Raw genomic sequence first — 25,582 nt, 5'->3', positions numbered from 1 at the left:
GCTCCCGCCTGCCTCGCGCCCGCCGCAGCCGCCGCCATGTAACCCGGCTCCGGGGGCAGAGAGGCGAAGGGAGCGGCGGCACCGCCCCCGGGGCGGGACCGGGCCGGGCCGGGCTCCGCCTCCAGGGGAAGCGCCGCCTCAGGGGGAAAGAGAGAGAGAGAGAGAGAGAGAGAGAAAGATTGAGAGAAGGAGAGGGCGCAACTGCCGAGACTCGATTGCGCGCCCCGCGCCGCCGGCGGTTACCTCAGGAGCCCGCGCTGACGCTGCCAGTCGTGCTCAGCAGGCGGCTGCCCGGGCGGGGGCACTCTCGCACGCCACGAGCTGACTGTGCTTTTGTGCCATGAGGCGCCTGCTGCCTGGGACAGGCCCCACGAGGGCTCCAAGGCCCAGGGGCCCCGGAAGTTTGTGCCCAGACCCGACCCTTGTCCCGGGATGGCTCCTCCAGCCCCCCTGGGAGAGCCAGGTGGGCACGTGCAGAGTGTAAAAACTGCTCTGCCCCAGGACAAGCGCTGGCACAGTTGACCCCGGGAGCAGGTCTGCTCCCAGCCTTCAAGAAAAAGCAAATCACCTCCTGAGCCAAGACCCTGCATTTGAAGGAGGCCCCGGCCCTGCAGCCTAGTGCCCTTCTCTTACCGCTTGCGCTGCCTTTGCCCAGTAGCAGGAGGAAGGCCCTGGGGTTGCTTTCAAGCTGGTTCTTCGCTGGTCTCAGTTGCTTTACAGACACTTCCAAGCTGGAAGCACCCCACTGGATGAAGACATGCGTTTATAGCAGTCTTTTGCTAGGCAGAGCCATTTTGCTTAGGGCACTGGCACAAGATAGAAAAGGGCTTTTGTGGCACATGCCTCTATTAACTCTTTGCCACTGTACTGGCACACTTTTTAGACCTAGCCTGGTGGTTATTAAGAAAAAGAAAATGCACATAGATGGAGAAACAACTATACAGAAGATGGAAGGGCAAGGCTGAGAGGCAAAGAACTCAGGGGGAGGGCCTTTCATTTTCTTCCATGGGCTCTTTCTCTTCATAGTGCTCCCTATCCAGCTCAAGAAGGTCCTTGTTTGAGAGTTCCTCCCTATGGGAATTGAACAGCTCAGCCACGTTTTCCTAGTTGAACTGGTCAAAACCCACACTCCTAGCCATCTCAACGATCTCATGCCTTGCATCACTGATAAATTCGTCAGCAGCAAAGCCTTGGAAATCATTCACAACAGCAGGCCAGATGTTTTTCCAGACACCATTAAAGTGCTGCTGCATAATATCATTCCAGGTGTCTCGGATGATGTCTATGGCCATCTTGATGTTAAATTTCTTCCAAAATTCTTTAATGTTTGTCTTTTTCTTTGACTCTGTCTCATTGATAAGCTTCTTGAAGGTCCTCCATAGATAATAGCTCTTGAAAACTCAAATAACGCCCTGATCCATGGGCTGGATAAGCAACGTTGTGTTTGGTGTCAACAACAGCACCTTAATGTTTTCACTGAGGTTGCCAAGGCTTGGGGGTGTCCTGGAGCATTATCAAGAAGCAGCAGAATTTTGAAAGGCAGATTTTCCTGTCACAGTAAGCCCTCAATTCCAAATGCAGCAGACTGGAAAAATAATCTTCAAACAATGATCCAGTAACCCATCCTTTCTGGTTTGCTCTCCAACAAACAGGCAGGTGTCCCTTTGTATAACCCTTAAGCGCCCAAGGGTTTTTGGTGTGGTAAACCATCAACAGTTTGAGCTTGAAGTCACCAGTTGCATTCGCTCCAAACAGCAGTTTGCAGCAATCGTTCACAGCCTTGAACCCTGGGCTGGTTTTCTCCTTGACTGAGATAAACGTTCGACTCGGCATCCGTTTCCAGAAGAGTCCAGTTTCTTCCAAGTTGAAAACTTGCCTCGGATTGTAGCTTCCCTCCTCAATGGTAGCTTCTAGGATTGAAGGAAATTTGCCTGCAGCACTTTTATCAGCAGCTGCTGCTTTGCCCATCAGTTTGAGATTATGAAATCCTTGGTGTGCTATCAAATCTGTCAAACCATCCAGCACTTGCATTAAATGGCTTGGCTTCAGGATCATCATGTTTTAACACTTCATAAGTGCTGCGTGCCTTTGTTTGAATCACCTGGGTCGAAAGCGGTGTGTGTTCTTGATTCTGGTCAACATGAGTTCCATTTTCTCCATAATAGCCAACCTTGTTAATGAAACATGGGCAGTAGATAAACGTGTAGCGCTCTTATAGGACTCCTTAATTTTCTCCACATAGTCCCATGTTGTATGGAGAGTTGACTCACTGAGCCCTGTATCACACCTAATTTCCTTTGTCTTCTCACCTCTTTCGTATCTCTTCACAACTTCAAGTTTTTCTTCCAAAGTTATAGCTTTTCTTTTCCTTGTGGAGGCAGAAGCACTTGTAGAATCACTATTAGAAGCATTCATCTTGAACACAATGGCGACACGGAGGCTGAGTGAGCCTTCAGAATCCTGCTTGGGAACTCAAGCTGCACGTGACTCCATTTGACTCAGTCTGCGCATCTCGCATATATATGTGAATGACCTGTGTCTCGGGGTGTATTTTTCTGCTTGAGTGTTACTATTAATTCGCGTAAACGCGAGACTCAGGTAACTTGAATATGCGTAAAACAGGGGTCTACTGTACTAGCAACTCCACACCGAGTCCCCATTTGGATGGCTACTAAGTACGAGGTAGCTCATGTCACTCTAAGAATGGCCTGAGGTATCTTGCACAAAGACAGGAGGTGCCCACAGTACTTGCAAACAAGCTGACTCGGGTGCCAACACTGGTTTAGTTAGAGAATAGATAGACCTATGCACTCAGTTTACCCTGCTTCTCATGAGGGATTGTAAATGCATATCCTAGTCTACTGTACAGCTCCTATGTAGACCTGCACCTCAAGACATAAGTACCTGAAGGTAATTAGTTATAAAATAGAGTTGTAGAAGTCCAGTGTGGACAAAATCCTTTGCAGGATCAACAGGGGGAAAAGAGAGAGTAGCTATGCCAGGCGCAGGCAATTATTTTGGGTGGAGGACTGCTTACCGAGTTTTGGCAAGCTGTCAATGGCCACATGGGTAGCCTTGCTCCTTGACAGGTGCCCCGCTCCCTGTTCACCATCTTGTGACCAGAAGTCCCACTCCGACCTTTGCCACTAGAAGTCCCTCCCTCTGCCCCCAGAGGTACTCCTTTCAGCAAGGGATTTTACCATCTTGGATCCCAAAAAATGCCAAGTTATATTCTAAAAAGCGAACATCTACAACATTAATTTGATTTCAAAAAATATTTTTGTCTTGATGTACATGCATTTGTGTAGTGCACAATAGCTTAAAATAAAGTCTTACTCTTGCAGATTGTGGGGGGTGGGTATGTGGAGTGAGGGAGCATGCAGGTGGGTGTGGATATGTGGGGTGTGGGGGGAAGGTGGCTGCAGTGTGTGGGGAGGTGTGGGTGCATGTGTATGGTGGGGTGTGCGTGTGGGACTCACCCTATGAACACACGCACCCCCCTCCCCTCTACCAGCGTGGTCCCATGTTTCGCGGTCCAGGGATGCAGATGGGGGCTACAGCCAGGTGGTGCCGGAGCAGGGCGGGGGCAGGAAACCAGGCATCTGGCTGGGGATGAGGTGGGGCTGAGTTGTTCAAGTCTTCAAGCCTACTGAGGGCTCCCTCTGGGTCCTACTGCCCTGGGCTCCTGTCAGCTTTGACAGGCAGCTGGGAGTGAATAAATGTTAATTTAGTAAATTTTTAGGGGCCCCTCAGGCTAGATAGAATGGCCTGGCAGGCCTGATTCAGCCTGTGGGCTGTATTTTGCCCACCCCTGCTATAGCATTGAGATAACTGTTAACCCACAATACAAAGTCTAGTATAGACACGAGCAGGGTGTATTTTGTATGGTTATGTCAATATTTAAAATGTCACTTAACTACTCCTTTATGTAAGAAAGGAAAACTGCAGTTTTTCTGAATTACCTCATTTATCTGCTACTCAGGCACCATGCTGCTTGTCCCCTCCTTGATCTGCCATGTGCCACACAGAGGTTGCCCATGCCACAGATCAACCACCCCTGACGTAGACTGCAATAGGCTGCAAGCTGCTTAATGGAAATATGGTATAGCATTTGTTCAGCCAAATTTTGGATAAGAGAAGAAGCAAAGGAAATGAACAGGCAAGAGAATGTAAGAGATGACAACAGTTTACAGAATTCAATGAGAAGTAACAATTTCTGAGGTGGGGGTATCTTTTATTGGGCTAACCGTATGGTTGGGAAAAAGAAGCTTTTGAAAGCACATGTCACCTGATGACTAATGTCTTGCATTTGAAAGCCTGTCTCTTCAGTCATGAACTGTGGTTCTTGTCAAACTGCCCACTGGCAGGTGTATCCAGTCAGTACACCTTAAAAAATATTTCTTAAAAACTTTGTGTTTGAAACATAGATAAGAAGTCCTTTTCCTTAACAGGCTGGCTACCTGCTAAAAGCTTTTTAAGACTTTAGGACTTGGAGAATTTAAGACTAGTTTTTTTTCAAGTATTAATAAGATAGTTATTTCTTTAGCAAAATGCACACTTCATAAATTCTAATAATTTGCTTGATATATGCCTTACCTGTACTGTGTGATCATTTATGGTCTTATCTATATTTCATTATTAACTTTGCTAGTAAAATTTATCTATGTCTCTGTTTGTAAATGTTGGTAAAACTAGTTCTTCAGACTTTTCTTGATTTCCAGAATACTGGGGGGGGGGGGGAGAAGAGGTGGGGTTAACGAACAACTGTTAAGTTTTCTATACAGTGATGCAACATGGTCGATCCAGCTAGCCACAATAATACCAGCCATGAGGATAGCTGGCCTGCTCTATATGTTGCCAAGCTGACTATCAAGGAAGTTAGAGGCCTCGATGGCTTGTTTACTGGAATTATTTGATCATTACTGATTGCTTGCAAGGCTTCCATAGTCATTTACACCACCAAGAGACATGGTTAGGCAGTAAAATAAATTTGCTCATTAATGCATATAGTTCCTTCACATGCAGCGGGCAGAAACTGTTGTTGACCAAGTTTGATCATATGGGTATAATTTGTTCAAATTTCTGTCATTAAGTAGTTTAAAAAAGCCTTGTTAGCAAGCTAGGTGCAGGCAAGCTAAGGGGGCAGGCTTTGATCATTTGAAAATGAACATCTTTATACAAAGCTACAGTGACTCAGATCCTATTTGGTTCTGGTCTGTAATCTTGGTCAGAAGGCAGGGTAGATATGTACAATTAGGCTAGGGATAGACATTCAAAAAATCTAACCTGGCTAGGCTGAAACAGTTTGTAACTGGACAGACATTCTCTCTGGATTAAGGAAATTCAGGCATGTGCCTGCAGTGGCTCAGGCTAGAAGCTGGGGGGCACTAGACATGGGCGACTGGTGCCTCCTGAATGGGGGGGCACTTGCCCCCCCAGCAGCCAGTTAGCGACCAATCGTGCAGATGCGGAAGTGCCAGGGGAATGGTGGAGATTACTTCTCCTGGTGCCCCCACTCCCCAGCCAGTGATCTCAGGAGGAGCACCAGCACTCTCGACAGCCCCCCCTAATCACCTAAGCGGGGAACACTGCTGTCAGGGGGTGCACCAACGTTCTCAGGGGGTGTACGTGCACCCCCATGTATCGCCACTGGTGCTAGATCAGCCCTCCCTTCCCTTGTACAGTACTGAGCTGAGGGGGGGTGAGGCCAGGCCCTGGCAGGACGTTCTGACTGGGGAGGTCTGCTTGCACCATCCCAGGCTTTTTCCTGCTGCCTGCTCAAGGGGTGGGAGTGTTGTCAGACCCCAGTCCCATGCTAGCACTCTAAGGCAAGGGGAGTGTGCAGTGCATGCATCAGTTGATGATACCGAGCTTTTCAGTCTCTCTCCCTGCTTCTTTATATTGTCTGCAGCAAACTGACAGGCAAGCAAGCCAGCAGGAGGCTGAGAATCGTGTTTATCACCTCATCAGCAAAACAATAGCCTCTCTCTATTAGTTGAAACTCTTCTTAAACAGTTTAGCAGCTGACCTGTTGAATAGCTCCAAAGTGCCTTAAGTGGTCACTGTTCTGTCTGCCTGTCCCAGTGAAACTGGAGACGCACAGACACCTCAGCATTAGCTAGCATACCACATACCTAGGGTCCATGGGACTGGAGTCTATGCTGTGGGAGATGGGGGATTCCTGTTTAAGCAGCAAGCAGTGAGGGAGGCAGAGGGCAGGGGGAAGCCAGGCAAACCCTGCTGTGCCTGCAGTCTCTGCTGAGTTCCAGCCAGAGGGCAGAGGGGAGGGGCCAGCCCTGCTGTGGAGCAGAGAGCCCCACCCAGCCCAGAGAGTATGCTGGCATGTTGCGGGAGTCTGGTTTATCTGAAACGAGCAAGGGGTCTGGGACAGACATTGCATAAACCAGTTTGACCCAAATCAGTTAAGTCTTGATACTACATTCAACCAGGTTTATCTCAAACCAGTTTCAGCCATTTTCAGACTGGTTTGTGTGCACTGAACATCCGTTATGTTACAGGTTTAAACCAGTTTCTGCTCACTTAAACCAGTTTATGTGTAATGTCTGTCCCTTACAGACTAACAGGCTTTCCTGAACCCAAGTTCACTTCATCAGATGCTGTAGTCTCAGTGCCATTGTTGACTCCAATTCCTCTTCCCGTATACCTACTACATCTGCATGTCTGCCCACCTGAACTTCACTACTTCCCCCTGAGCACTGCAAGTAATTCCCTTACCAAAGATGAGCTGAAAAAAATCCTGTTTTCCTGTAAATGCCCACCAAGAAAACAAAATGGAGCAAAAGTTGGCTAACATTTTTCTAAGCTTTCCCCCAGCAATTTCAGAGCTTTCACAGTAATTTATACATAAAACATAACTGACAGGAAGAAATCAGACTCGGATTTTTCACATTTTCAGAAAAAAGACATCTAAAAAAATAGTGAGTTTTTACGTAAATGGAAGCAGTCAATATGCTGCTTGCAAATCAGTTTCACTATAACTTTCTGAGAAAGTGTGGAGTTCCCCCATGCGTCTTGTTAGCATAGTATGAGTCACGAAGTGGATAACATTACAACATCGGATCCCCTTTATAAAAAACTTCATACTTCCTTTAGTTAACAGATTAGCTCATGGGACAGAAACAAATAAGCAAATTTTACACCGGTATCAACCTAAGGCACTAGGATTCCATTTGCTACTTTGTGGACAGTGGAGTGAAACTTAGTTGAATTACCACATGGTAGCTCCCTAGAACTGTTAAACCTAAAACTGAATTACCTGTTAAAACTAGAACAGTCATCTTCCAGCCTCCACTGAGCTATTATTTCTTTCCTACCAACTTCTGTAGCTTTATTCTAGCAGAAGTAATATCTCCATTTAGAAAGCCAACCATTAATGCTCTAGTTTAACCAGATGTGTTGTTACTAACTCTCCTATTGGCAGAAGTTACAAACCCAAAGCAGTGTCTTGTATGCGATTCTACTAACCTAAGTCTACTGGCTCAGTGCCAGCACCTTAAGCACATAGAACAATGGGCCACATGGTCTCATAGCTTACAGCGGGGTAGGCAACTTTTTTTGGCCGGAGTGCGAAAAAACCCACAATGTCTACCTTGGGAGTGCCGACATGCCAGAGCCCAGAGCAGCTGTTTGCAGCTTCCCAGCTGCAGCCAGCCCACAGAGCCCAGTCTGCTTGCAGCAGGGCTTGCAGCCTCCCAGCCGCCTGCTGGGAGCAGCCTGGGCTCCTGGCTGGTGGTGGTGTGCTGGGGGGTGCTGACCCCTGCTTACATGTTGAAGTGTAGCAACTTACTACAAAGCCTGCCTACCAATCCTACATGCAAGCTAAAGCCTGCTACTTGATGCCATACTGTATTGACTTGTAACACTAAGGGGGTTGGACCAAATCGCTCAAGTTCCCTTTAGAACTTTATTATTCTAAAAATGGTCCCCCTATGGGACATGGGGCTGGGAGGAAGGTTGGGGAGAAGGCAGGATGGAAGGAAAAATTCACACCCTCCCCCACAAGCAAACTGCTGCAGGGAAAAGGATATGTATCCATTCTTGAGCTCTAGAAATTACAATTTTTTTGTGGCTCAGAGCACAACAGAAACCTTCTGCTTGTGGAGAGGGATTGTGGGCTTGATATCAAGACTGCCAAGGGCTTGAAAGATTGCTGCATTTATTCATGTGTGACTGCAGACTCCTCCTAGACACAAAGTCATTCAATCCATGTCCCCTGGTATTTTAACTCTTCAGTAGGAATTTGTAGCTAGTTTCAAAACACGTTTCTCCTCCCTCCCTTCCCACCTGGGCTGGCTAGAAGAAAATCCAGTGCCACCCACCCCACATGGAAACACACATCCAAGCTTCACTAGAGTCTGTTGATCTCAGATAGGCCTCATCAGCCACCTTTGGACACAGAGATAAGACAGTCATAGAAGACAATCATCCTCGACTGCCAGAGATTGCTGAAGAGTATGTCACCACATACTGCATTTTGTGGAAAAGGCTAACATTGCATGCACGAAAACATGATGCATCAGGCTGAGTAAAACCTCTATAGCGCTATCTCTTTTTATCTCAGCATTCCTAGAAAGTCTCCAAGAGTCCTCAGTGCAAGAAAGAAAAAGGGGACATATCAGAAATTCGCATGTGAGTTGGGCTCACTGTAAAGACAAGGAGAAAGTAAAAAAATGTACTAAATGTATATCACCATCTCCTGAATGTCTGTGTAAAAAAACAAGCAGCAGTCAAGTTCCAGATAATTTTAACCATGTTACAGTCTCCACCATATGTCTGTTACTGAGCAACACAATGACTCGAACAAATAGTCACCACTGATATAGAAGGGCTATAAAAGTCACCTGTTATCCTGTGCTAGCACAATGAATCCATGGAACTGGGAGACCTTCCTCTCTTCTTACTCTCCCTTTCTTTTCTCAGAGGACAGTGAACAGAAAGCACTGAGGTTTTTGTCAGTGTTAGCTCCCACACTGACTCCTGCATGCCTCTTCAGCCGCAAGGTGGGACAACAGGTGAACTGAGCAGTTTCTACAGTTTTTTAATACAACTTGGAACTTATGACCAAAATGTGACCAGTCCAAAATATGACCAAAATGTGACTGGCTTCTATGCACTTCATATTACAGTTCCATTAATGACTGATTAGCTGTTATGACCAGGTTGCAGACAAGAATGGGTATATAACTTGGGGGAAAGGATAAGCAGCAGCATAACTGCAGATTTTCTGTTCAAATCAGTGACAAGGATTAGAGCTCTGGCCACCCCAAAGGGCCTACAATTCAGGGCAGTCTATAAAAAGTGCAGAAGTGAAATAACGCAGCCAAACATTAGAGGTTTGAGTGGTTCCTTGCATTAAAAAGGTAGAAGCAGCAATAATAATAATAATAATGTCAGAAAGTACAAGCGACTCAGCATTTACAAACCCTTCAACCAATACAATAATTATCTTACTGCAGCCATGGACCTGAAGAAATGAAAGCTCCCCATTTACAGCAACAAGAAGGAAAGAGTCCCTGCAGCTTCCCAAAGGCCCTTGTACAATCCTCCACTGCACTGCATGCAAACTCTATAGCCAGGTTTGTCATTTCAAGCAGCTGAAAATGTCAGATGACCCTGATGCTTGCTCTGCAGCAACAGTGTTACAAATGGAGTTCAGTGAACATAGTTGTCCATAAAGGGATGACAGTAGGGATTACTCACCCTGTGCAGCATGCTCCTTCTTAAGAAAGTTTTAAATTACATGGCAAACTGCCATGTGAGTTAGCACTGTTTCTTGCACCATCAGTACCACATCTGTTTCTGTAGCTAACCTGAGATAGAGGTGGTATGGTACGGTACACTGCAGCATTGTATCTGAGCTAAAATACACTTCTTATTTTGTTATGATGTCTAGGCGGAGACAGAGCAAATGATGAACACCACATCCACAAAGAGAATACGTCATAGTTGAAGAGAGGATTATAGATCTTGGTTAGCTGGCAACTCACTGTTTATTCTGTGCGGATGCTAATTCTCTTCTGTCTTCTGAGGGCAGAATTTATCAGACTTTCTCCATGTCCTCTAACATGAGGGAGAGGAGAGGAATCAGATGAAACCAGTCATGCAGGAAAGTCTCTATCCCTTTCTTTGCCATTTATATTTCTAATTTAGTAATACATATGTGTGTGGGCAAGCAAATAAGTTTGACATGCCCAGAATTCAATCGTAAACATGACACATTGTTGTTTACAGCCATCTAATCTAGTAAATTGCTAATCCACATTACATACATTTTCTGCTCCTAAATAAATGCCTGTAGATGGCTCAACCAATATGTTACAGTACTTTATAGCCAAGTACATAATACTGGAGCTTGTGTTTGATTAGGCAGAGCATGCCATCCCTTTCTAATACATCCGGAAATATTGTGATCATCGTAAATAAAAATGCACAATGAGAGGGAAGTGTCCTAAAACGCCAGTAAACCCGCCAATTAAAAACTGGTTACAACTGAAATAATGTAAGTAGTCACATAACCCATGGAAGTGCCAAAAGTTCAAATAGCAAATACTAGTGCAGTACTCAAATCCAGCACATGCCACAACTAATCTTTCACAATGTGCGAAATATTTGTAATTAGCCCCACCCATTCAGAATGGCAATTAGATAGAGAACATATTAGGTTGTAAAGGTCACCCAAGGAGACTAAGCACCTCCAGTGTTTTGCTTCAGTTGCATAATTCAGTGCACATTTCCAGGAAATTTTGGGTTTTTGGAATGCGTACACTGCCCAAAGGTTCTGAGACCTTTGGAGTAGAGATTTATTTTGAATGAAAATATGAGATTTAAATAGCTTTGTCCTAAGCAGCAGTATCCTTCTATTGTAACTTAGATTTGAAATACAAAGCAAAACATTTACTCCAGCCTACCTTAGGAATTTAGCTTAAATAGCAGATGCCAAATACATGCAAAAGCAACTGGAAACTGGAGGTGCCTTAAAGGCTCCTGATTTTGAAACTGTGGGTGCAATGTGACATCAAGAAGCAAAAGCCCTTAGTTTCAAAGTATTTGAAACTGGTAACATCCCGCGCCCCCCACCCCAAATCACCGCTTCACACTAATAATCAGTTTCCTCCTGAGAAGTTTTAAAAGAACATTTTACATCCTTGTTAGTAGCAGAGGTAGAAAAGCTCCATCTATCAAAACAACCATGATGTTCTTCGTCTACATTTTAAGACTGTACCTCCAGATGCTCGCTCACTCAAAATCCTTAGTTTCGTATAGTCCAAATGATATAGAGATTCTCCTGCATACTACTCCCACTGGAATGAGTAAAACTTGACAGCTAAACTTAATTTGAAAGAGGTACATACAGTATTACCTCCTCATTTTGAGTCATTTGATGGAGTTAGGGCGTCTTAGTTGGACTTTTACCAACTTCAGGATTCACCTGTATTCTAAAATCAGGAAAAAGGTTGCAGGAGATTACTAGGGGCTAAACATAGGGAAACCATCAGCATCCTTCTGCAAAAATAGACAAGACCAGAGTAACAGTCATGAGATGATACAAAACAAAAGAAATGGTGCATCCAGACAGGGGAAGGTGGAATAGTAATACAGTAAAAGCTGCGTTATCTGACAGTTTACCATCCAAAATGCTTTATTAACTGGCATCTGTCATAGATGGCAATACAAATCTTCCTTCATGTATCCGGAAAAATTCTGATAGCCATCCAGCATCTTGCCGTGTGCTTCTTATAGATCGGTTGCTTATGGAAGCTTCAGGACGCTGCTGAGCGGTGTCGCTAGCAGCAGTCTTGATTGTAAACATCCACCATTGTGATCACGTTGTGCTTGTGCTGTATCGTAACTCTCAGAGAACTGGCATATTTGGTTAACCAGCACCCATTATTCCCCATGGATACTGGATAACAGAGCTTTTACTGTAGTATATAAAATCATTGACAGAAAACATTCAAACACAGTATCGTTAAACTTTAAAAGCAAAAGAGCTCACTTGTCTCTCCCTGTATTCTTCCCTCCATCTCTGGGAAGCAACAGAAAGGGGTAGTAAGACAACTCATTGAAGGACTCAAATGCTTACAGACAATATGCAACTTAACATCTCCTATCTATCAAAAGGTAGCCAGGAAATGTACTGTTTTTCCTTAATTCCCAGCCAAAAGGTCAGATGCAAAGCATTTTTCTAATGGTGATATTGGTAGAAAAAGGAAGCATTTAAGAAAGGAAAGTTTTTAAAATATTCCCTCAGGCTTGGAGTCTTTTCAGGACTCAGCCTCAGGACCAGTAACAAGGAACTAACATAGTTCTATTTCATGGGGACCAAATATATAGAATATTTCACCAAAGAAGGGATTATACATGAAAAACACACAAGCAATTTTAAGGGGACTAGTATTAACATTTTCAAGACTGCATGGCTTAAATGGCATGGGACCCCTTGGATGTGTAGGAGCTGAAGAGATGCATGGCACTTATGGAAAATATTTTTTTAAAACAGATGGGGGGAGAGGGGAGGAAGCATATTAGGGCTCTTTGATGAAGACAACCACATTTGGAGTTCTGCTAGCTTTATTTCAAACCTCTCCTTCTCTTAAGAAAGTCTTGTGAAAAACCAGGAAATTGGGATTAAATGAAAGCAAAAGGCAGGAGGTGGGCCTTTTGGCCAGCTGGATTTTATTGTCCCTATAATATTTTTTTGTTCTTCCTCATTTCACCTGCACTAGTGCCTGTTTTAGGCTGCCATGTCATGCTGCAGTAGGTGACGCTTGCTCTCAGTTTTCAAAACTGTAAGTGAGAAAACATGATACTTAGCTTGCTGAAGTGATACTGGAGCAGTTGTCTAAGATATCTTTATGCTAGTTATAGCATTGACTGAAGATACATTACAGTTGCAAAGTCAGTATATAAGTGTGCAAACAGTATTTGTGTTGGAACACCCTGGGGTAAATATTTGAATATAGAGAGGTGCTCAGGTAGCAAAGTGCTGCTACTGAAATGCATTTGATTGTAGCTATGTATTGAAATGTCTTTCAATTTTTAGCATAATTATAGGCTATGATATGAAGGTTTGTGTGCTCATAGTATAAATACCTCTACTATTCTGAAGGAATGAATAACCTTCCTGCTATCTAGGGCATGCAGCATTTTACAGCACAACTGCATTTTAATTGCCCTTTCATTGCACTACAAATATAATATATCTACTGTTCAACTGAAAATAGAACTGGTACCGCAAGCACTGTGGTTTTATCAAGAAAACCTCAATTTGGGCCAGCATTTTCATCAACATTATAAGCCCCGTGAAACAACAAATATTGGTAAAGTTCAATATAATACATGGGCCACAGCTAATATACTTCTTCAAAAGCTTCAAGCTATGAAACTGTTATGACAAATGGCAATTAAGGGGAAGGAATTTATATAAGTTTCCACCTCAAAAAAAACACTTTGCAATAATTGTACAAGGAGACTGAACAGATCTCTACTTATTTGCAGAAGAATCTAGGAGATCAATAAGTCAATGCTAACTTACTATGTTGGAAAGGCCTCCAACCTATAGTATTACTTAGATTAATAATAGGCTATAGAGGCCTTTGTGGCTAGGGTACTGGCTCAACTCCAGCTCTGGAAAGCTATGACTGAGTTATCACGGTCTTTCTAAAGGGTGTTTGAGGACTGTGAAGTGCACCATTTATGTCTCAACGTATCCGAGACAGTCATTATAAGGGGACTGCAAGCTCTTTGAAGCCGGGACCATCTGGCCCATTTTTGTTCTGCATTTGTAAAGTGCCCAGCTCAACAGGATCCTGAACCAGGACTGGTTGGCCATTGATTAATAGGTAGGAGGAAAGAGCCTTTATTCCACATCTGGGAGGAAGCATGTTGGCAAGAGACTGCTGCTGCCCATCCTGTGTCTATTCTCTGGATAAAGACAAATCCCCAGGACTAACAAGACAGCACTTTTCACAAGCCGCAAGAGAATTACTTTTTTTTTAGTTTAAATAAATCTTGTGTTACACATGCTTCTTGCTACCACTATCATATTTCTGCCAACCAGGAAGAACTAAGTACTCCTAATAAAACCCACAAGGTTAAGAGTGATAGATTCTCCCTGTTTGAAATTTGTCACCATTTAATAGTGATCCAGGATTCTCCTCCATTTATTTTAGCCGGACAGAATTCAGGTTTCTGTACCATGTCTTTTAAAACCTTCAGAATCAAAATTAGTTCTTCCAATTTTACCAAGTTCAGTAACATAACCTATTTCTCAAGACTTTCATTCCAGATATGAGAAACTCTTTCTTCCTGCCCGCACCCCCCTGCCAACTTAACATTTTTTCTTAATATTTTCCAGATTATTTCAGAATTTCAACATTACTCTTTGAAAAAGGTGGTTATTTCTTCAGCTGCTCACTCATTTTCCTTCATGACTACTGGGCTTGGTTTATAGGCCAAAGATCAGTGGGCACTATAGAATGAACCTTGGGGAGCCTATGAGAAATTAATCTAACGTCTCAATCCATTTCACAGTAGGTATTTCTCAAAATTGCTCTAGAAAATGAATGCTAATATTATTTTCTCCAGTTGGCATCCCAGGCACCACTCTAAAAGCACAAAAATATGTAACCTTCCTTCTCCATATTATATCATGACTCCAGAGCAGGCAGGATTCCCCCTCTTAACTGGTGCTCAAATAAGGAAACTTTCTGGCAAGTCAACGAAAGGAGCCCAAGTACAGCCAAAGGGAATGGAAGAGTCAAACAAACAGTTATTCTTCCACTCTTCAGAAGAAGCAATTAGCCTTTTTATCATCTGCAAAGGATGTAAGGAGTAAGAGTGGGGTCTAGACTCTCCAAATGTGTCTTAACTATAACATTCCCTTTTCACCATGGTATAATACCATATATTTCAGTAGGGTCTTTATTCACCCTTGTGTATGTGGTAACAGACAATGGCTTTTAGATGGCTCCAAGTCTTCCTCTCCCCACTCCACTTTGCAGTTTTAATACCAAACTTAGACTCTTTTAGTATGAACTTAATTAGTCTTCATTCCCCGTCCCCCCTCCCCACCCCTGAAAAAGTCTGATTATTTGTTTTTAAGTAGTGGTAATACATGGAATACAGGCAGACTCCCAGATCCACTGAAATCTGTGGCTAAGCTACCATTGTTTTCTACAGAGCTAGGATTTCATGCTGTATTGAAGATGTTTCTTCTCAATACACCCATCCTTATTTCACATGATTTCTTGTCACAGTAGCAATATACACCCTCCCTTCCTTGTCCAGTCAAGAACTCTTCTGCTGTCTTAAGGCATTAATACTACATCCTGGTCCAGTGGTCATAGAATCACATAAAATGAGGGTTGGAAAGTACCTCAGGAGGTCATCCAGTCCAACCACCTGCCCAAAGCAGGGTCATCCTCAACTATATCGTCCTAGCCAAGGTTTTGTCTAGCTGGGTCTTTAAAATCTCCAAAGAGAGAGATTCCACAACTTCTTGGGGTAACCTATTCTAGTGCTTTACTAGTCTCCTAGTGAGAAAGTTTTTCCTAATATCTAACCTAAACTTCCCTTGCTGCAACTTGAGACCATTGCTTATTCTGCCTTCTGCCACCACTGTCAGTGTAGCTCCATCTTCTGTTACCACCCTTCAGGTACTTAAAGGCTGCTACTAAATCCTCACTCAGTCTTCTCTTCTCCAGACTAAATAAACCCAGCTCCCTCAGCCTCTCCTCATGAAGTGTGCCCTAGCCATGTGCAACACTTAATTGTCTAATAGGGCTGTGTGAAGCTTGGTCACTGATTCAATTCAGTGAAGATTCAGCCTGATTTGGTGCCTGAATCTCTGAATCCGAATTGAATCAGGAGACCCCTTTTAATCTCTCTGAATCGATTCGGAGAGTTTTAGAGAGATTCAATGACATAAATGCATAGACACAGCTTTAAATGTTTTTTCTACATACCTCAAAGTAGCAGGAGGCTTGTGAATGCTGCAATGGTGGAATGGATGGAGTGTCCCACAGGAGCGTGGGGATGGCGGGGGTGGGACACAGAGCACTCAGCAGCAGACCAGAAGTGGATCAGAAGCACTTTTGGTCCAGTTCCGGGTCTGCTGCAGAGTGTGCGGGCCCCCCACCCCCACTCCACTTCCCCCCCCAGTGACTGGTGCCTCCTTGGTCTGGGGGGGCACCTGGGGTCCCCCCCACGGTCAGCGGTGGACCCAGGAGTGGACCAGAACTGGCCCCCACCATGCCCCCTGTAAGGGAATTTCAACTGGGCCGAGTCCCCTCCTGGCCCAAAAAATTCTCGGAAAAGGACAGTTCCCTCCAAGCTTACGAGGGGCTCACCCGACTCGGACGTGCGTATGCGCCGGTCTCGCCTGCCACGACTTGCTGTTACCCGATATGCTGTCCAGTTGGTACGGCGCGTACAGTCTGGGGATGAGACTCTCGTCTTCTTCTGCTTTTTTTTTCTAAGGTCCCGTTGTCCTGAGGGCTCCTCCACCCCTACACCCTCACCCAGTCCTCCGGTCTGGGTTGTCCTGTCCGGTCCAGTCCCGTCACTCGGGTGGACCACGGACCCCGCCAAATAAAATACAATAAAGTCCAAATACGAAAAGAAAAAAGAAGTCCCGGCCAAGGGTCTGGCCCGGGTTTGGGGGCCCTTACTCCCCTCTGGGTCCTCCCCGCTGCGAGCGGCTCCGCCCAAGGGGTTCACCAGCCGTGACCCCGAAAAGGCCAGTAAGGTGGGGAACCCTCTGGCCCCGAGCCTATTCCCCTGTCACTCTTCCCTGGCCCTGCTCCCTACGGGCCTCGTGCCGCCCCCTGCGGGACCCTTGCGTCTTCGACCTTCCTAGGTCTACTGCCCGGGGTACGGATCCCTGTCTCGGGGTCCCGCTTACCCTAAAAGGTCCAGCCGCTCCTTGCGCTGGCCCTGGTCTGCTGGGGCGCCTTTACTTCTGCAACGCTTCTGGCCTTTGCCGTGCCTGCTTCTGCCGCTTGGGGCGCCACCGTCCCGGGACACACTGCTCCCGGCCGCGCTGCCTCCGGCCCATCTCTGTCGGCTCCGCTGCTTCCAGACCCTTCTCCGTCGGCTCCGCTGCCTCCGGACCCATCACTCTCGGCTCCGCCGCCTCTGGACCCATCACTCTCGGCTCCGCCGCCTCCAGACCTGTCACTCTCGGCTCTGCCGCCTCTGGACCCGTCTCTCTCGGCTCCACTGCCTTCCTGACCTGTCCGCACCGGTGCTCCTTTTGAATGGGCCCGGGTTGCCCCAGCGCCTCCCACTTCCGGGTTCCTGTAGGGTTCAAATTCCTACCACTCGTCAGCGGCCACGCCGCGCAAGCGGCGTCAGATTGCGTTGACTCAGGGTCCCTCCAGGCCCGGCACCTGCTCTCCTCCCTTACACCCCCCCATGCTCCTGTGGGACACTCCATCCACTCTACCATCTCAGCATCTCATGAACCGCACCTAGTACCTTGAAGCATGCAGAAAAAAAACATTTAAAGCTGTGTTTATGGCTGAATCGCTGATTCTCCAAATCAGCATTGAATCTTTGGATTTGGCTGAATCGAATTGGGACAGTGGTTCGAATCAACAAATCGAATCACTGTCCCCTGAATCAGGCCGAATCTGAAATCGAATATGGCCCGCTTTGCACACCCCTATTGTCTGACTGCTCACACACCGCACTTCCTGTAGCACTGTATTGTGTGAAGACTCCAACCTGCTTCAAGCTCTCAGTGCTTGTGGGTTCTGTTTAGGCACGTTACAGAAGTTAAGGGTCTGAGGTCAGCTTATCGTATTAGGAAAACCACCTTTCCTTTTCTGCCCTACCTACTTCCATCCAGAGTAAAAGGAGTATGTGCATGTACATACAACATGCCTTTGCAGAGAAATTGTCCTAATAAGACAGCCAATGTACTCCACCTCCTGCTATGTGACCCTGTGCGAGGGAGGCTAGCCAGAGACTACACTCTGCTGTTTTACTTTAACAGAGGTTTTTAAATCTGGTCCTCCATCCATTCCCTCCTGCCCCTCCCCACTTACTACCCCTTTTTTACCTCAGAATTTAAATATTTTCTTCCAGTTAGTTATACAAGTTATTTATTCTTATGACAGAATATCTCAGAGCAGCATTAGTAGATAAATATATAACAGCTTCTTTTAGGTGGCCATAGATTTTATATAAGGCACTGAAGGAAGATAAACATTGTGGGAAGATATTTTTACATAAGTTGTCCAAAATTCAATCCAATTTTATTTACAATGATTGAGGAAGGAAAAGTATATCATGTGGCTGCAGCTTTTAAAAATATCAAAATAGTTTAACTTACCACTAGTTAACTTGTTCATGTGTCTATGGCCTAAGAGGCAGTGCATGTAAATAAAGGACAAACACACTGACCTTTTCATATTAATTCACTGAGGTACCATTGAAGAATAATGCTGTACATAACATGCGTGTAGGAATGGAGTAGTAAAGAAGGGACAGGGAAGGTTGGGAACCTTTCTTAACCTCTGTAGAGTTCAATAAAAGCCCAAAGGCAGAAAGTAGGATTATCTTGAACTTGCATGATATTAATGGCCAGGCATTTTTAAAAACACAGACAAATAGTGAAAAAAATCTCTACTGCACACACATAGTATCCTTTTTTGCCTCTTAAAACTCTGATGCAATCTCTCTCAAGTGCCTGGTCAAGGAACTCTGAGTAAAGGAACAGATTTGTTCACCAGTTACTAAATTCTTCTCTGGTATAAGCATAAATTAAATATAAATTTCATTACAACGTATCCTTAGTGACAGGTAATATTATCGGGTGACTTAAAGGCAGAACATTGTCTACTAAGGATACTCATAAATACAAGTTTCAGTACATATTCATGCTTAGAAGTTCTTACACACTGAACACTTCATTCGCAAGCACACAGACCTATGGAGAGCAGATCAAAGGGAGGGAGAGTGAAACCTTCCAAAAAGAAAGAATTGCATTCAGGCTTTTATACACTTCTGTGCTGTTACTTTCAAGAGTTTTTTGATGTTTGCTCACTTTAGAGCTCAGTCTCTTTAGGAGCTTGCAAATACAGATGGTCAAAATGATTTAAGACACAAGTTTTTCCAAATTATCTTATGGAAAAACAGAAGTTTTCCAAGCAGCCTCTTGAGTGTATGAGTGTATAGTCCCCATCTTCTTTTTCTTTTTTTAAATGTCTCAAAGACATTGAAAACCATTTTTGGCCAACAAAAACTCTTCTGTTGTAATGATTGAATATATTTAGGTTAAAAGCACTATGTGTAAATGATTAGGCTTAGTTCAGAATAAACCTAATAAAACAAGGTTATTCACAAAAGTAAAATTTCTAGACACTCTCTCATCATAAAAAGGTTAAAGTTAAGCATCAGTAAAGAGGGGTTCAACAAGCTTAGCAAAGCAATGAGGCGTTTTACTTTTAGGTCACTGGTTCAGTTCTAGCCCAAGTCAGTAGTGACCAAGTAGCTACAGTTTGAAGACTATTTAGTGGATATACTCGATTTATTCATAGAATCATAGAAAATTAGGGCTTGAAGGGACCTCAGGAGGTCATCTAGTCCACCCCCCTGCTCAAAGCAAGACCATTCCCAACTAGATCATCCCAGCCAGGGCTGTCAAGCTGAGCCTTAAAACCCGCCAAGGATGGAGATTCCACCACCTCTCTAGGTAACCTGTTCCAGTGCTTCACCACCCTCTTACTGAGAAAGTTTTTCCTAATATCCAAATTAAACGTCCCTTGCTACAACTTAAGACTATCATTTGTTCTGTCATCTGCCACCACTGAGAACAGCTCCATCCTCTTTGGAACCCCTCTTCAGGTAGTTAAAGGCTGCTGTCAAATCTCCCTTCAGTCTTCTTTCTTGCAGACTTAATAAACCCAGTTCCCTCAGCCTCTCCTCATAAGTTATGTTCCCCCAGCCCCCTTATCGTATTGGTGCACACTTGTTTGCCATCTCAGAGGGACCAGTAAAACTGGCTTCAGTTAGCCCAAAAACTAAGGATGGAATATGCATGGAGACTGAATTCACTCTCTCACCAGTATCAAAGTTGAACCACAATTGTGGACCAGGATGGGGTCTCTCATTAGTGCCACCTCAGCTGTGCCTGTTCCAAAGAATTCTGTCAATTCACCTCCTTTCCGAGACCAACACAAGGTGCAGGTATAATTAAGCAATTCATTTTCTTATGGTAAAATAATTCAAAGATTATGAGTGTACAGTTCCAGAGCAAAGAACTACACCATACCCTGCATTTATAATCCTAGGTGCAATTATATTTGTTGGTAAACAATATATGTTTAACCATTACACAGAGTCACTGGCAGGGTTTAACCAGTTCTTTGGCATGTAGCAAAGTTTCAGCTGAGGACCAGACACAGCTGCCGTAATTATGTAAGACAGCACAAGGCAATGGAAATTTTGTGGCCTCTTTCACAGACAAAAGAATATTGCGTTCTTGACTAGGCTAACATTTCACACGGGACAAAGGCACAGGAATATGAAAGCTACCAACAGCTACTGTACTGGTCTGGCTTTTTGCTGTAAGATTGACAGATACTAAGTCTGAAGAAATCAGAATCTCTCTCCAGATCTACTGTATGATCATACTTTCCCCACCTTAAAACTCTTCCTTCCCCGCCTTATTCAATGCATTAAAAGGATGCTGCTCACTGAGTGAGCAACTATTCAACACACTGTTTTCCCTCAGTTTTTAGTGAGTCAGTACAGCACTTTATCCAAACCTTGCTCTGCAGACAGAACTTAATGCTTCACAGTCTTTTCTCTGGTGCTTATCACTACACAGTTATTCATGAATTCACTTTCACAATGACTCCCATGTAATAACGGAGTCTTATTTTGTGACTCAGTTTCCTTCCTGCAAAGAAGTTAAAATGACTTTTTTGGTCCTGAATTTGAACAACCTTGGATCTTAATTCTTTCAGGTCTTTCCAGTTACATAGTGCTTTTGTATGTTCAGAACGCTGCTCACATTGACTCCAGTTACAGCTGGGAGCACTGGGCACTCTAGGGATCAGATCCCCATGGATGCAAATGCAGGTGGAGGCTGCATTAAAATTTAAGTAGTTTTCTCTCTGGTATAAGGATCATCCCTACTGGGATCTTGGAGAACCATCATAGCTGTAAGTGAGAATGAGTAGGGAAGGCAGTGGAGGTGGAGTCCACTGCAACCAAGTAGGAAGAGGGGCAGGTACCAGAGGATATGGATGAAATAACAGTGTTGGATGTCTGTGTCGGGCGGGGTTGGAGATGGGCCCTCAAACCCTGCTTCCTCCTATCCTTGCCCTACTGCCCTAGAAAACATGCTGCAGAAGGGATCTCTCTGAGGCAAACCTTAAAGGTTTACAAGAGACCTTGCTTCCTCAGTGGCTTTTCACATATTAAAGTGTGATCTTGGCCACTGATTCAGGCCATGAAAATGCTAAAGACAGACTCATTTTTAAATAAGGTTTTCAAAACAGCAGCTAGGGAGCTCCTTTTGATAAAATCCCAACACCATTTGAAGAAAAAAACAAACATTTTTGTCATGGCCTGGGAGAGCAGCTTTGAGAGTAAGCTACAAAAGAGGGTGAATAGTAAATTCTTGGAAGAGGAAAGTGTTAGTGGGAAAATACCTAAATCTCCTCAAAGATGCAAAAAAAAAAAAAAAAAGGAGAACTTTTCTGGATACCAAGGCATTTGAGATTAAACCTTTAGACAAGATGACACTTTTCTCTGCTACTGCAACAATTTTAACATCCCTGGCTTAGTGTGCCTGAGACCTGATGAAGAATGCCTTGTATTCAAAAGCTTGCCTAACTCTATCCCAACTATGCTGTTGGTCCAGTAAAAGAGATCACCCTAAACAATCCTTGCATTGGTTTACACAGTCTCTATCACATTTCATTCATGCGCTCCATATGATGATATTCCTCCTAGTTTCTTTGTGATACTCAGAAGCTAAACCAAGATTCAGCGATGCAGCTCTGCCACCACAAATGTGTCCTCCTACAAGAGACAAAAAGTTGGACCATGTGCTTTGTGATAATGAGTGGACACCAATAAATGCCTCCGACATCAATCCGTGTGAGTAGATAACTGACGAGTCCATGTAAAGCTCTAAGACAATGTATAAAACACTGCAAGGGAACTCTGAGTCCAGCTCCTGCTTCCCCTACTCTTCTCATAGGTGTTCAGGAGAAGGATGTCATACAAGGTGCTGGACAAATGGACAGAAGGAGGTTGCCTGGGAGAAAGCAGGGTTCACTTGGTTATTTTAAAGATGATCACTTAACCTCCCAAGCAGAGCTTAGTAAGAACAGACTTGGAAAGACTAATCTCAACAGAGTAGTTGACTAGGAAGAACTTAGTAAGTTCTTACTGACTAGTAAGAACTGACTGGGATGACTGAACTGTCTGCCCATCTTGCCTGAACTGCAGACTCCCTAGAAGCAGACATTATATTGCTAGTAGGACTGATTCAGACCCGTGTCATTTCAAAGTAGATAGGAACACAGGACTGGAAGAGGCCTCCAGAGCATCCAGCCAGTCCATTAACCTGCACTGTCAGGCAAACATATACCCAATTTTCCTAAAAATTACTAACTTCAAACTCATGTGCTACCAGGCATAAAAACCAAGAAACAAATGCTCTTTAATGTGCCACAGGCAAAAACCAGACAAGACACTCACTGGATCCCAGGAACAGGACCATACCTCATGCTCAGCAAAAGGGGAGAACGTGCATGGTCCCTCCTATCTGACCCAGGGAAAAAGAATTCTTCTTGACCCCAAGTTTAGTATCAGCTTGATCCTGAGTAGAAAGGCAAGACTTTCTAGCCAAAAATCTACCATGTTTAGGGTTTAAGTCCAAGTATTGGAAAATTAATTGGGTATCTTGAGGTCCACTGTGCAAAATTATTTCAGAGAACTGCATTAGACAGTTGAGTTCTACTCAGTTTGATTGTTATCTTATTGTATGATTAGACCCATTAATTCCAATCCTCGGTGCAAGTGACACCAGCTCAAATGAGATTGTATTTGCTCCAACTGGATCCTTTTCCACAGTTTTCTACCAGATCTCTCTCTCTCTCCACATATACTTTTATAGTAAGCCACATATCAGCTGATATCACATTTCAGCAATACCTGTCACGTAGAGCATATAGAGTACTTTTGAATCCTCCAACCAAAAAACTGATGCTGGCCAATGATACTAACAGCATAAATAAATTACATAAATTAAACTGAAATCTTAGATTTATCATTATCATAGCCAATATCATGTTTTTAATGGATTATTTTCTGAATCCTCCCAGTAGTCACAAAAAAGTAGCCTCAGGCCCCCATTTATTTTGTTACTACTGCATTTCACAGGTAGAGATGAAATTTAGACAGGAGTGAAGTGTCAGCAGAGCAAAACACAGCATTTGCAGGGATATAGCTGTACTTATGTAAGTTTGTGAAGAATGCCAAGTTGAAAAATCTGGCAGAAAAGAGACTTCTTTAAAAAAACCCAGCAGCTAATTCTTGTCTTTCAGAGAGCTCTAATCTATCTTTTGAGTGTTCCTAACCTTCAGAAAGGTATTTTCATCTCACATGTTAAGTATAGCAGTCCTCTTAGCAGGGGAACATTTGGTTAGAGCTTTAAATTTGGTTACATACATTTGAAGTTCTGACAGAAGGTTTCTCCTGTGTCTACAAGGACAGTTGTGGTGAGATTTCTGCAAGGTTCATTTGCAATCAGCACAGATAAACCTGATGGGATTGTTTGAAATGGGATTTTACCTCGGGGGATGTCCTACAAGTTTACAAGGTATCAAGATTTTAAAAAAAGAGAGAGAAATAGCAAGAGAAAAGACAATACCATTCATTTAAAGTTCTCTGATACTTTAAGCTTAATTTAAACTTTGATATTCCTTAAGATAAACAGTGAATTTTAAAGATAATCTTCTCCCCTACCCCCAGGATTCATGAAATATAGTGAAAAGTAATATTGACCAGGCTCTTCTACATTAGGGGCAGATCCTGAGAAGTGCTAAGCATCTGTAAGTTCCACTAAGTGCAAAAGGAGCCGCATCTCAGAGCTTGTCTCAGTATAACTGGATATACTTATCACAGGAAAAGCACTTGGGGGGAAATTACTCAATAAAGCATCATGAAACACTAGTGCTACTTTTAATACTGTGCTGAAGAACTCTATGACCATCCGACGCATCAACTAAAAGCATCCTTCAAGTAAAATAAAATTACCATTTTCACATCTAATCATAACTATGGCCAGACATTTTTTAAAGGGTTATTTTTTAAAAAAACCATAACTCCCTGCATATTTCCGTGGGGAAGTATGATTAAAAACAAAGCCCTCCAATTGGTAAGATCACTGGAGGGTCCAAAACTTGATTTTCAGGCCAACCTGACATGTATTGTTACTCTAGGTTTTGGTTTGCTGAAAAAAGCATATATAATTTCACGTGGGGTTAAAATAAAAAACCAAATTGTTTGACCTAAAAAAAAGTGTATTTCCTTCCCTGCTGTCATGAACAAGTAGTTAAAAAAGAAACAAGTCAGTAACAATTTTACCTACTATAATAAACAATCCTAAATAAATTATGAGGCAGCTGTGCAAAACCAGCAGGATTGACTCCTGTATATTACTGCCAATATTAAATTCTGCATGGAAGCCCAATTACAATAGCCAGCTGTTCTGTAGTATGCAGCAGATTATAAGACATACAAGCATTTTTCAAGTCTTTCAGTTAAAGGTTTCTAGTATGTAGAACTCTTAGCCTTTTGCATTTTAATATTATCACTAAATCTTTCTGATGACATTTTACATTTCTAATTTAACCTGTATTTGGTCAGTTTTCATCTCTGTTTTATTTCTGAAAGGAAAGTTGTAGTCCCTTTCAACAAATTCTCAGATCTTAGTCTATGGGCTGCATTAGTAGTCTTTTCTATAAGGATTTGTCTAAATAGAGTGCATTAATTCTTGCTGGTAAAATGTGAATTATACCCCCCCTAAAAAAAAAAATAACCAAAATCCAAAAAAACAGTTCACTGGCATTTATAAACATTAGACGTAGTGTATACACTCAGGACTCTAAATCAATTTGTTGGAGTTTTAGTAGATTCCTTTAAAAAAATCAAGAAAAAAAAGGAATTTTGGTAGCTTAACCCAGAAATCTAGTTCTTCACACACTTTCTCCTCTAAATTAACTGACATCGCACTGAGCGTGCACACAGACACATTTCACTTACCATTATTTAAGCTGTCTTGCAATGTTCTTCACTGTCATTAAATATTTACTTTCTCTACTTAAAAGAATTACACTAAAGATATAATACCAGAATTAAAACAACTTCCAGAGTAAGTGAAAAGGTCGACCACAAGATTGGTAGTCAGAAATAGCAGTGATCTGATGAGAAGAGGTTATGTTGCTGTGATATGAGTAGTGTACAGCTGTTACTCTAGTAATAATTCATCATATTAATATTTAAATGAGGAGAAGGAGGGCAGCAGACTGCATGA

General features: G+C 43.4%; 1 protein-coding gene across 1 annotated transcript in view; it reads right to left on the bottom strand.

Moving 5' to 3' along the window:
- Positions 1-25,330, bottom strand: part of MAPK6 (mitogen-activated protein kinase 6) — a 47,994-nt gene extending 22,664 nt beyond the window's left edge. The window contains exon 1 of the mRNA XM_019504228.1: positions 25,312-25,330. The gene's annotated coding sequence lies outside the window, so the exon portion shown is untranslated. The remainder of the gene's footprint in view (positions 1-25,311) is intronic.
- Between the last annotated feature and the right edge of the window lie 252 nt (positions 25,331-25,582).

The sequence above is a fragment of the Gavialis gangeticus genome, unplaced genomic scaffold (assembly GCF_001723915.1).
Source record: "Gavialis gangeticus isolate Ggan-Ray unplaced genomic scaffold, GavGan_comp1, whole genome shotgun sequence".
Taxonomy (NCBI): domain Eukaryota; kingdom Metazoa; phylum Chordata; order Crocodylia; family Gavialidae; genus Gavialis; species Gavialis gangeticus.
This window is presented reverse-complemented; position numbering and strand designations above follow the sequence as displayed.